The 12,848-nt window shown below is 43.0% G+C and overlaps 1 protein-coding gene across 4 annotated transcripts in view; it reads right to left on the reverse strand.

The window, feature by feature from the left end:
* CDH4 (cadherin 4) overlaps positions 1-12,848 on the reverse strand; it is a 673,109-nt gene that overhangs the window by 172,379 nt on the left and 487,882 nt on the right. The window lies entirely within an intron of this gene.

Below are 12,848 nucleotides of genomic sequence, written 5' to 3' on the forward strand. Positions count from 1 at the left end.
AAATATATTTTAAAATGATAAATATGAGTATTAGACCTGTCTTGGTGTCTCTTATTTGGAAATGTTTGTTTACATGTTAATTTGATTTGGGTCTCCTAATTTCTCCCCTTCTTCCCACTGGTAGACAGCAGCCATGACCACCCCTACCTCCCACTCCTCTGTGGCAGTTGATTTTTAGGTTATCAGCAGGGGTCAGACCTTGTGGTTGTGGAAGAGAAAGAGAAGTTGCTGATTTTTGAAATAGGCAAGGAAAGCACCAAAAGGCTGGCAGCACAGTTTAAGGTCCATATCTCATCAACCATAAGGGTTAGAAGGAAATGTTGTATAGTATTGTAAAACCAGGGTCCCCAGCTTCCTGACGTTCCTGGTCAAGGTATTTGAACTTCCCCATGGGGTCCCTCCCTGTCGAGGACAAAGAAACAACTTCTAGGGGAGACTGGAGTTTCTACCTTGAATTAAAATGAGGGTGGGTGGGTGGGACCCAGGAATTAGAGCAGGGGGAACAGAGACAGGCTAAATTTTAAATAACATTCTAAAAATGGATCAAGACTGAGCTATAACTCACCACGCCCCTCAACTGTTAATAAGATAGGACACAAGATTGAGAGTGAGGCTTCTACTCTTGGCTCTGCCATGGACTTGCTGCGTGACCTTTGAGCAAGTCACTTATCCTCCAATCCACTTCCCACTCTCTGGCTCCTGCCCTCCCCACCCCGCCTCTTTCTAATGCAACTTTCAGGGCTTCTGCCCCTCCCTTTCTGCTCTTATTTACCTGTCTATTCCCCGCCTCTTGCTCCTCTCCCTCTCTGTGACTATACACTCTTCAGCACCCATCTGCAGCTATATACCCCACAACCCCCTTCTCTTTGTATCTGTATACCCCTCAATTACCGCCCCCCCACAGCTATTTACCCCTCAGCCTTCTCTCCACTCTGCTCCTGTCCACCGACTCCTCCCTGCCACAGTGTCTTCATCTGTCAAATGGTGACCAGGATGCCCATCCTCTTTTGTAAAGCACTTTGATTTGCATAGATGAAAAGTGCTACATAACTACGAAGTACTATTATTGTGGACAACAGTGATGCCAGCCATTCTGCCATTTAAAATCTGGATGTCTTACAAATGTATTTGCTGTCTGTTAGTTTTCTTTGTGCCTCTCTCTCCGGAGAGATTACATCTCAGTGAAAGTGACGGGGTGTGCACAAGCATCACGCAGCTTGGAATTGTTACAACTGGGATTGAAAAATACAGTTCAAACATCTCTTAATGACCTATTATCTATGGATCATTGACAGTGTTGATTGTAACGGTTCTAAATGGCTCCACTGGACTATTGTGTCAATAGATACTTAGGGAGTTTATAATCTGTGGATGCTTCTGGAATAACTGCACACTAAAAACGCTTATGAAATTTCTGATGAAAAGTAGTGATTGCTGAAGCAGTAAAAAAAAAAAAAAGTTCGGTGTAAAAATAGAAAAACAGCCACTTTTCATTTGCATACAAAAATAGCATCTGAGACCAGAGATTCCCCTTCCCCTGTAATGTAAAAATGCTCCAAAATGTTTATGCCAGGATACTTGAATGACTTGTTTTCCAGCTGAGCTATAATCTTGGTGAGCAGGAATGCTATTGGTGTGCCTTGAAATGAACTGGTGCTATTCTATGAAGGAAAGAAGGGGGAAAACTGTCGTAATTCTGAGCTGCAACATTCCCTGTTGGTACAATATGTGAAAGTGTGAAAATAAGGAGTGGCAGGAGCCCACAGAAATGTTCATTTTCTCTCTTTGAGAAGTAGCATTGCGCACGTGTGTTTTAGTTTTCAAGAAAAAGTAATTTGCAGGTTCATAGCATCAGCATGTAGAAGGTAGAAAGTGGCCAATACACAAGGGCTTCTGTGGTTAGACGAATACCGAGCATCATAGGTGGCATGTGAGTCTTTCCTTTGGGAGGCTATGGAGCACCGGAAGCTCCCTAGAAGTGGGGGGTAAGGGGGCATCGGCGCATGGACCATGGCCCCGCCCGCACTCAGATTTGTCCTCTGAGGCCTTGCACCCATTCCACCTCTTCCCCCCTCGCTCCGCTGCCCAGCCCTGGCCTTACGCTCTGCTGCAGAGCTCCTCACTGCCCCCTTGGGCTCCTTATTGTTCCTCCCCACCCCCCAATGGGCTCCTCTCTTCCCCCTCCACTCCTAGGGCTCCTTATTGTTCCTCCCCACCCACCCAAGGCTCCTTCCCGCCCTACCTGCCCCCGGGGCCCTTACTGCCCCCTCTCCAGGGTTCATTGCTGCCCTACCCCCAAGGGCTCCCACTGAGCTAGGGAAGCACCGAGGGAAGCTGGACACGGGCCCCTAGGCTGCACTTGCAGCCGTGCTGACGCTGCCCCGCCGGTGTCCGGCCCTGGGCTCCCCGCCTGGCTGAGTGCAGCACCATGGACTACCTGGAGATGCCTGCGGGCAGGCAAAGCCGGAGTGCCATGCTGGGGGCAGGCAGGGGGGAAGAGGCGGAGTGGGGGCAAGGCCTTATGGGAAGAGACCAAGCAGGGGCAGGGCCTTGGGGCAGAGTGTGGCCAGGGCCATGGTCCAGGGGTCACTGCCTGTCCCTCTCCCCCGCATTTCTAGGGAGCTTGTGACGCTTCTGGCCGGCGCAGAAGCGGTGGACCGGCGAGCCTCCAGAGGAAGGTGACCCACGCCCCGTCTGGCATTTGCCCCCTGCATGGCCAGCGTTTTTTGTTTCCCCATGCCTATTATACACACCACCCATGCAAAGCATCTCAACTTACATTGACATTTGGCACTTTGCAGGATCAGACCCATATGAAAAAAATTATATAGTAATTTTGTGGGAAAAAACCCCCATATGTCCACTACATACTAGAGACCAAATCCTAGGCATCTTGCTCTTAGGAACGTCACATTGTTTTTGCTGCTTTCTTCCAGACAGGATGAATCAAACGGACAAGACCTACAGGATTAGAACCTAAACTAGAAGTACGAACGTCGTGTTCATTTTTTACTTCAGGTAAAGAAGTACAGAAGCGGCACTGGTGTAACTCAGAGCAGATTGTGGTCCCTAAATCTGCAGAGATCAAAGGCTGGCTCATGAATCCCCCAGAAGGTGCTAGCATTTAGTCAACATGGAAATAATCTGTATGTTAAACGAATACTTAACAGTATGTTCCAAAGCATTATTTAAATAGACTTCCATTCATGTTATTAATGTCTTTAATATGGATTCTCTTCCCCTTTTCTCTTTTTATTACTTCGTGTGTCTTTCTGATTATTTAGAGAGTTGTGAAAAGAGCTGGTCAGCACTTCAGAGTTCCCACTGCCCATCGGCGACAGATGCAGACTATAACATTAAGCCAACCAAAAGAATCCCAGCATTGCCCTTTCTTACCTCTCTAGGGAGAGAAGGTAAACACATCAGTAACCTCTTCCAACTTCCTACTATGCAGAGTAACAAGTCTGCAATGACTTTACTGTGTTCTTTTGACTTGGAATACGGAAGCACCAACGGCCTTATAATTATTGAACAATATATTAAGCTGACCAAATCTGCAGTCCTGGGAGATTTTAGGGTCAGAAGTCCCTGAGAACATCTTGCATCATCATCATAAGATCTGTGAACACTTCAGGAGTTTGTTTTTGTTTTTCTCCTTACACTGGGCTGCCCTTTCCTTAGGCCAACAGCTGGTTTTGACAGCCTGGATGTTTGATGATGTAGGTGTCACACATGTGAAAAGGGTCAGGGTTCCAAAATTATTTGGCAGAGTAGTGGAAGGAGACAGCTCAGAAGCAGCAAAAACCAGGACATTTCAGTGCTCAGACATAATGTCAGGACACCAGGACAGTTAAAGGAAATCCAGATTGTCTCAGATTCACTAGAACATGTGGTCATCTCCTAATATATTGGCAGAGTTTTCAGATTACTTCAAACCTTTGTGGATGTTTTCCCCCCTGGTTGCAACTTGCGCTTCTTTATTTATAATTCATTTAAATTATGGATCAATTTGGTGACTTTTTAGTGATCACGAAAGCCAGGACCATTATAGCTTTCACTAACATAGGCAGAAGGGTGGAAAGACAACTGTCCAAGCTTCCACATTCATGAACTATGGTCCTGGCTTTTAATACCCAAACTATTTTAGTCCCAGGGCTCTCTTAATAATAGTTTCTAAGTAATGTTACTTAGCATTTAGGAAGCTCTGTATATCTTCATACTACTGAATGTACATTAAGGGAAACCCTACCTCCTGTTGGTGAGCATTTACTCGTGTGAGTAGTCCCAAGGATTTAAATGGGTCTACTCACAAATGAATAATAAGAATCCCTAGCTCACATTTTTATCAGTGGGTCTCAAAGTCCTTTACAAAGGAGATCAGTATCATCATCCCCATCTTACAGATGAGGAAACTGAAGCACCAAGAGGTGAAATAACATGTGAAGGTCACTCAGCAGGCAGAGCCAGGAATAGGACACAGATCTCTTAAGTCCTGGCCCAGTGCTCTATCCACTAGGAAACACTGCTAAATTCTTACCAGGGTGGATAAGTGCTTCACAGCCTGCCCCTAATTAATCCAGTTAGGATCTGAACCCAGACCTCAGGAAATGCTTTAACCTATTGCTCTATCAGCCTCCTATGTGTTTACCTAATTCAGAACTTTTCCTACTACCAATAGCAGGAAAATAGTAGGAAGTGATGTTACAAATGAACATTATGGTTGAGTGAAAGAACATGCTTTGCACATTCACCTGCTACTTGATTACATTTATCAAGATCTCTTTCTTTGACATCATCTTGTCACTTCACATCAAGTGACTTCCTTCCACGTCCTCATGCTGGGTAATTCCAAATAAATTAATGACTACCATCTAAAATAAACATGTGTGACTTCTAGATAAGTGGGAGCTGAATGACAGGAATTTTATAATATTAGGATAAAACCACTAGCTACTTTATAACACTCATCATGCTGCTCCAGATTTAATACCTGCCTTTTCAAACAGTATCAATTCACTGAACAAATGCCAGTAGGGAATGACATTATTTTATTTTATTTTATTTTCCTTTACAAGGATCATGAACTATTTTCTCTTTTAAAAATGTACCAATTACCCACATGCTAGCGGCCCTGGAGATGCTCTGATTCTATAGTACGGTCATTCTGTTCAGACCCGTACAAAGCTTTTCATATCACTAGTGCATCTGATGTCACAATGGGAATATGGTGGACTAAATTCAGGGCTGGTGTAAGTGGGTGCATTTCTGCTCACCTCTGTGGAACTCACTTACACAGGCTCTGAATTTTGCCCTCTGCCCTAAAGAAGATGACAAAGTTGGATGGAAGTTAGAAGGAAATCTTTCATGTGAAAAATATGTCATTTAAAGAATTAACAGAGAAAAGCAACAAAGAGAGGGTGGAAATGAGAGGCAAACATGCTGGGCCAGACCCAGCCATCCATGCTCGTCCAGGGAGTTGCAAATTTTATCTCTTTGTGCCAGCAGGGACACTATACTCTAAGGAGTAATCCCTGGGGCAGGGCAGGCAAAGGCTGTCTCATCATCTTCCCTCAGGGAACATGCACTGTGATGAGGGGAAATGGACAAAGCATGTCAGGTTTCAGGAGGGACCTAGTTTGGCGAGACACCGAAGGTACAAGTGTGAACTGGGCCAGGCTGCTACCAGACAAGCCCAGGACTCTCAGCATGTAACACTGGCCTCAATGCGTGCTCAGTAACAATCTCTTTCTCTTAACTCTGCCTGCCCTCTGCACCACTTACTGTTAAGAGAACAAGTTATGCTAGGCAATGGTAGCTTAAATGTTCTTAGGTTTCACTGCCTGACTGACTTGGCTATGCCCCCTCCTGTGCCCACGCTACCAATTTGCATGCTGGCCTCCTGCGGGTTCCCCAGCAGAGGGCAGGTCGTGCCACTATGACGCTCAGTAACATGGCAATGATGGCACTCTGCAGCAGCGTCCACATTAACTAACTTCTGCCAGTGTAGACCCTGAAGTGAATTGGGCTAATTTCTGTTTCATTGACCCTGGGTAGTCATTGTGTGTGTGTGCAGTTCTCTCCCATGCTTGCAAAGAGCTTAGTCTGCACTGATTGAGTCACGCTGTGCAAAGTGCCACATTTACTTATTACAGAATATCATATTCCACTTCAGGAAGAGTTTACCCTGAATTTGCTAATGCTCTTCAGTAAAATATATTCACCTATTCTGCTGTTTGGAGTAGGGGGAACAACCCTTAATAAATCCCAATTTAGGAGGAGGTTTGTTATTCCAACACAGCCCTGGTTATGCTAATGGGAATGATGAACGCAAATGCTCAACATGCCAAGGGGAGATGTAAGCTGAGGATGCTCCTCTAAACACGGAGGGAATCATCCCTGTCCTAAGGAAATAGCATTATTTTTATATTTCCAGGACATATGTCACGTATGTCTGGCATATCGAAGAGGACCTAAGTACTGATCCCACAAGCAATGCCTCAGTAAAAGGCTTTGCCTGTGGCAATCAGGTAAGGGCTTGGTGATTTTATCCAGGGATAACAAATAGATGGACTGGTTATACTCACAGTTAGGGCCAAAACTAACAGCACACCTTATGGGGCTAAGTAGCAGGCCCTCCTGGACCTTAGTGGTCTACTGGTTCTGTGCTGAGCACAGACCCACTGGCTCCCATGTTCTAGATCCCATTGAGAATTGCTGAAACCTGCTATAGAGATGTTCTTGGTGGTGGTGTGCGAGATCCCACTGTGTGGCTAGGGACTTGGCTCCCATATGCAACAGACACAAAGAACGTAAGGTGCTCTTATCCTGAATTACCCCGCTTAATTGGGTTCAGGAACTCAGTATGAGTGAGCCCTACTTAAAAAAAAAAAGAGAGAGAGAGAAAATTATTCCATTGATTTTCAAATGTGCAGAGATTTCCCAGCAATATAGATTGAATAGGCTGAACAGGAACAATATGGGGCTGATTGGGCCACTCTTACTCAAGTTAGTGGGGACTTACTCCGGGGAGTAGTTTCAGTGACTTAGTGGGACTATTCCCCCTAAGTAAGTGCTCCGCAGGCTGAGTAAGAGTCATACAATCTGACCCCTTGTATATATATATAATTTTGGTATAAAAGCAGGGTAAGTCCGTTGAGGAAAGCGTAATATAACCCTTATTGGGTTAGTGTAATGTAATATGTATACATAATAATAATAAATGTGAAGAGTAGTGTAACCCTTATTAAATCATCAAACTTCCTGCTATATGGTGGCAGGGAAAAATAAGAGATAAGGAAAGAAAAAATAGAGGAAGAGAGGGAAAAGGAATGATTTGGAGCAGCACTATTTCTGAAGGATGCAATACAAATGAAAGTCTGCTAACCAGTGGAAAAGTCATTAGTGAACATCAGATCAATCTAATAGGAAGTATCAAAGGCAGACAGAAAGGGTTGCAGGTTATCAAAGACAGGGAAATGCCGTATTTTCATAGTAAGTGCAGTAGGAGAATAAGGTAATAAGAGGTGTTTTACTTCTCTTGGACTGCAAGTAATACTTTAATACGATATGACCCTCAAGGAGCATTCACAAGTTTGAGTTCAACCAAACAGACTGCAGCTTTTCCTTTTATTCATTTGGCAGAGCTCCCACTTGTCATGTCTTAGTTTTGGCTGAGGATGAGGGAGCTGGGCGACAGCCCCACTAAACCTGTCAGCCACTTTGGAAGAGTCACCGCAGCTTCCACACTATGCTGACAGTGCAGCTTATAGGCTCTCCTGCAACCCGAGTGATTCCTGGCGCATTATAGCTAGTGGCTTTCTAACAGGCTGATCCAATGTTCATTGAAATCAGCGAGGATTGGATCGGATCCTAAATGCATTTGGAATTTGAATTAAATAAAAAGAACAGTTAAGAAGAAAGCATGGGCCCTTTTCTCCCCCCACCAGAAGAGCCAACAGGATGGGGTATAAGTCTTCCCCTGTACTCCTCTACTTCCATCACTGTGCTTTAAAAAATAAACAGAGAACCCCACCTCAAAGAGTCCTGAGAGCCCATCAGCTTCCCCATCCATGGTGGCACAAAGAAGACACTGTCTAGAGATGGATTTCTGTATAGCCTCAGATAGGAAGTTTGAAGGGCTGAGAACTAGGAGTAGACTCAGTTGGTGATCTCTTAACTTAGCTTTCCATCGACGGCTTCCTTCTGAAAGGCTGGCTTGTCCTGGCACCAGCAGCCAACTTTCCAGGGCATGTGGTTGGATTGGGCTCTTACTTGGTTTATCAGTCTTCATTTTGTTTTCATTATAATGGAAAAGTAAAATCTGTTATCTGAAAATCCAAACACGGTAATAATTTGAGCCATAAAAATGCCTATCTTCTCACATTATTGCCACTGTCATATACTGGAGAGTAATATCCTGAACATTATACAAAACTGTTATTCTATTAAAATGATAAACCGGCAATGGTTTTATTACACGAGTGGTTTTCCAGGCACTGAGATGCCCTGTACTGCGGACAAGAATAATAAACACATTATTCACTAACACGTTAGGGAACAATCATGTGGTTTTGGAAAACAGTTGTTGCAAACAAGTAAGTTATTACAATGATGTCCTCAAGAATTCAAGTCCCAAATCTTACCAATTGTAACTAAATATTGCTAATGTCCAGAGAATCTACTTTGCACTTCATCGCTTTGTTGTTCTTAAGTTAATGAACACTCCATAAGAAAGGTACCGGGTACTGTTCATATAGTCTTTGCAATGCCTTGTAATCTAGGCTCTGATCGTTTCTTACTGAAATACATGGAAGTTGTTGGTGATCAGCATCCTCCTGGATTGTGTCACTGCTGCAAAAAGAGGTGGGGGGGGTAGAGGAGGGGAATCAAACTGACTAACAAACCCTATGCCCAAAATGGTGCCGACATTATTAGAGATGTTTGCACACTAGAAAGGAAGGAATCAAAGCAGAGACATATTGGCTTCTTCTCTGGCAGAAAGAAAACGGAGACAAATAATGCCATTGCTTGCCAAATCCTCCAGTTTCTGCCAGCCAGACATAGTTGTTGCTGATTTATCCGTGAGAGGGCTATAGAGGGGGCGTTCACTTTTCTGCAGTGCCTTGCTATCCATGGTCATTGCTCAACCAATTGCTTAACCTTGACCTGTGAGGATAGGTTTATGTGGGAGCATTGCTTGCAAATAATATTTAGCACATATATAGTGTCTTACATCTTCAAAGCAGTTTACAAGCATGTAACACAAACAAATATGCTTTGACTGGCAAACACTGAGCTCGTATTTTATTCTCCTCCCTCCCCTAACCCAGTTGAATTCACAATGATTTTCATACCTCATATAAAGACCTGGGGCACAGTTACTCTGTGTATGTGGCTAATGAATAATAGGGTCAAAAAAGTGTATTCAAATATATGTATCTAAGAAGTCCCAGGTCATTGCATAGATGACTGAAGTCTAATGTTATAAAAGACTACACACAATACCAATATAAGAAGTCTACATTATTCAAAGAAAAGGAAGGATCACATCAGAAAAGAAAAACATGCCATTCAGCTCTTAAATATTACGTCCTTGTCATAAAATCGAGCACTGAACAAGAACCAAGCCTTTACTCATACACAGTGTCTAGCTGAGAACGATTCAATAACATGCAATATGTCTCAGACCCCTGAATGCAGCAACTTATGATTTATATTTGTCATTACGATCAACAATAGTTCACATGCCACTGAAGCCACCTGACTCCTTGCTATGTGGTGAAGATTTCAGTGATAGTGGGAAGGTATTCTCACCTGTGGCCAGATATACCTTTGAAGGTGTAAGGAACGTGGAATTTTCCCTGTAGTTGGGAAGGGAGACATATGGAAGCTACACTACTTATTTCACAAGCTGCCAAACTAATTTCATAGGGTCTTAGAGGGGATATTCCCTAGGGAGAGTCCTCAGGCAACATGATGGGCTTGATGGCTAACTTTGCTTTGTAACTTGAACACTGGTACAGCCATAGGACAGACGTGACTATTCATTTGCCTTGTGCCTCCATGCACGCAGATGCTGTGGAACAACAGTTTATCTATGCTACAAGGGACGAGGGTTTTCTTCATACAAAGGCTGTGGTTTAAAACAAAGGAAGAGCAGGATGTGCGTTTGTGGGCCAATTGGTTAAGAACACCCCTTTTGGACCAGATTACTCCCTCTTCTGGAGATTCTCTACGGCCAATGAAGATGGGCAGATGGCAGAACATGTCCTTTGAAACGGGGTGCTTCTTGGCAACTCCAGAATCTGCGCTGCCAATGAAATGAGCTGTTTTATTAGCCTCAGGTGTGCCCTACAGAACTCACAGGATGACAGAGCTTTATGCCTGGTCTTGGTTTTCAACTCTTGTGATTGCTACTTTTCAAGTACATACTAGCTGGAAGTTGATGCAACAGTCTGGGCCATTTGTGGTGTTTAGGTGCTCATGAACTGCCAGCTGAAAAATCAGTAGTTTTGAAACAAATAACTACAGATTCTAAGTTTGTATGCTGATCCCTTCGTAAGTTAGCATGGGCATGCAGATTTTGTTTGGACATCCATTCTTTATTTCAACATTTTTTGTGGGGGGGTGAAGGAATTATATCCTTTAGGATTTGATATTTGAAAAGACACTCAGAGTTCTGAACCTGCAGTTTGTCACACATGGACATCCAAGTACCTGATTTGTACTTACAAATTATGGACCTGATCCAAAGCCTATTGACATCAATGGGAGCCTTTCCATTGACTTTGATAAACTTTTGGATCTGGCCCGAAGGCCCTTTATATAGTGAGGTCTTAAGCACATGGCTAGCTTTAAGTGGGAGAACTCACAAATGAAAAGTTAAACATGCATAACCTGGTAGGACTGGGAAAGGTAACTTGAACATCTACATGAATGTTGTAAAATGAACCCACAATTATTCGCAGGAGAGAAATCAAAGGCTGAGTTCAGGCCTTGCTGAAAATTAAGGCCTTAATATTTTATTTATTTTCTCGATCCTTGTTTTTGAACATTGTGGACAATGGAATTGTTTCCTTAATATGCCAATGAGCTGCACTTTTACAGACGGTTGCAGCCATGCTCCCCCTTAAGAACTAACATGCTGCAAAGCTGTGGGACACAGAGCTAATGTTAACTAAACGACACTTTTTTCTTCTCTCCTAGGCACGGCAACCTGCTCATCACCATGGATATCGATCTCTTCCAGCATGATTAAACCATGGGAACCTGGCTTGGGAAACCACGTTTCAACTCCAGCAACATAAACCCTGTGAGTCATGCAGCCAGCATAGCAATAAACTCTTCCCGTTTTATACATTGTGCTTTGCAGTATTGTAATCTTTATGCTCTTTATTCACTTTGTATTACTTTGGCTTTCCCAACTCCTTGAGAATGCTTATCAGGAGAGACACACTGTGTAATAATGACTAAATACCCAAGCACCCAAAAAATGAATATATAAAACTAAATATAGCTTTTAAAAAAGTTTTTCCATACAAAGCTGGGGAAAAGGGTTTGTAATTATATGTGCATTCCAAGTAGTCTACACACAGTGGGGGGTTTAAGGCATTCATACAAATTATACCAATCAGCAATGAAAGGAGAAAAAATGAGGACATCAAATGTGACACTTTCTTATAACTGATGTACACAAGTACTAAATCATGGCAAAACAGTGCCTTAGAAAACAGGGACTAAAATATCATAAAATGAGTTTCTAGCTTCAGCTTTGCTGCCTCTGTAAATGCACATGATCAACTTAATGATGTATTTTGAGAAGACATGATAAATCACTGAGTTAAACGAGGTTTGTGGAATATGAATATATTTGGAAATTTTCCTTTGAAGAAATGAATGGTGTATTGTAATGAGTAGTGCACAGACTTTTTTGTGTCAAATCATGTGGTTAAACACCACAGTTCAGTGGCTTCTGGTTTGAAGGGGTTAGACTAGATGACCCTTTTGGTCCCCTCTAACCCTATGATTCTATGAGATAAGAGCACTATTTTGTCAAATCCAGTCTAACCAGTCCTGAGGACAAGTTGGATGGGATTCTTTTTTTGACTCTGATGGTTTGGGAGCTCCTGCCATACTTGCCAGGGGAATCAGCATAACAAATGTTTTGTTAGGAAACTGCAAGTCCTGGTGCCTTAGGATGAGGGACTTCAAGGGAAAACGTAGGATAATCTTTCCAGGCACAAGTGCCATAGCCATTCTTGAGCGAACCCCAAAAGTCTGTCAGGGTGGGTGCATCTTATAACTGCTGCTCATCAGATTTTAAGATACCATTAAAAAATACCTTCTGTTGGGCTTGTGAGAGGAACCCTGTAGATCAGTGGGGTACAGAAAAGATGGCCATAACATGTTATTTGTGGCTTCTATTATATTACCATCAAGCTTTACTACCACCAGCAAAGTTGCATATACGACATAAAACCATTTAGTGAAATGCCTGAACTTTTAGATGTATACTATCCTACAATGGTAACCATGAAAATCTCACTTCTGGCAGCAGTATGTCTGTTGCTATTTATTATTGCACAATTCCATGAATACTGTGGTAATATTAACTAGCCCAAAGACATCAATAACTGTACATATTTTAATGGTGATCGCCTGGAAGTTACTGTGGATAGACACAACTAATATTGAGACTGTGACTTGTTGGGGCAGGGGCTATCTTTTTGTTCTGTGTTTGTGCCTAGCACAATGGGATCCAGATCCATGACCTGAGCTCTTAGGCACTACTCAATGCAAATAAAATAATAATTAGAGATAGTAGCTCTAATGTGGACAGAGGAAACTAG

The sequence above is a fragment of the Lepidochelys kempii genome, chromosome 13 (genome assembly GCF_965140265.1).
Source record: "Lepidochelys kempii isolate rLepKem1 chromosome 13, rLepKem1.hap2, whole genome shotgun sequence".
Classification (NCBI taxonomy): domain Eukaryota; kingdom Metazoa; phylum Chordata; order Testudines; family Cheloniidae; genus Lepidochelys; species Lepidochelys kempii.